Below are 665 nucleotides of genomic sequence, written 5' to 3'. Positions count from 1 at the left end.
TTCACAGTTATTTCACACGATTTTGAAGTTATTGATAACGTTCAAAGAAAAGTTCCAATGCTGGTGTGCAGGAGCAGTTTTGCAATATGTTTTCGTTTGTGTTTCTAATCATAGTTGTACCCATTCTGTTCTTCGTCTGAATAACCTGTTGTAGTTATTCACTACCTTGGTTCTGACAGAATTTGGTTGTGGTTTTCTACGGCCAAGGAAGCTAGCTTACCGTTTTGCTGCCTTTCCACGACGGACAAATAATAATCGTCACTAAATATCGATCTTTGATATGCCGATATCTGGTTGCTTTTTTTTGCTTTTCATGGACGGTGCTATTAACATGGTAATAAACACAGCTTTATCCGCTGCTTCCTCCTTGCCGAAAGGTTCTGCCGTCAGGCAGTGTTCCGTCTGAACCTGCGCCTCCTTTACTTTTTAACATGTTGGGGTTCCGCGAAACGATGAGTTTAGCACAGTTTCCACCGACTTTTGTGCCTAACCTTTAGTTCCTTTTAAATTAGCTTCAGTAAAATTGATTATTAGAATTTGTATTGCTCATTAAAATCTTCTTCGCTTTTGCACAAATCGTCTTCTTTTGTGTTTTTCTGTTCGTAGGCAGTTTTATCGTCGGTTTAAGGTTGTAGTTAAGTCGTTTTGTTAGTATTTTTTCTCCA

Source organism: Trypanosoma equiperdum, assembly GCF_001457755.1.
Source record: "Trypanosoma equiperdum strain OVI genome assembly, contig: ctg_621, whole genome shotgun sequence".
Classification (NCBI taxonomy): domain Eukaryota; phylum Euglenozoa; class Kinetoplastea; order Trypanosomatida; family Trypanosomatidae; genus Trypanosoma; species Trypanosoma equiperdum.
Note: the sequence above shows the minus strand (reverse complement) of the source record.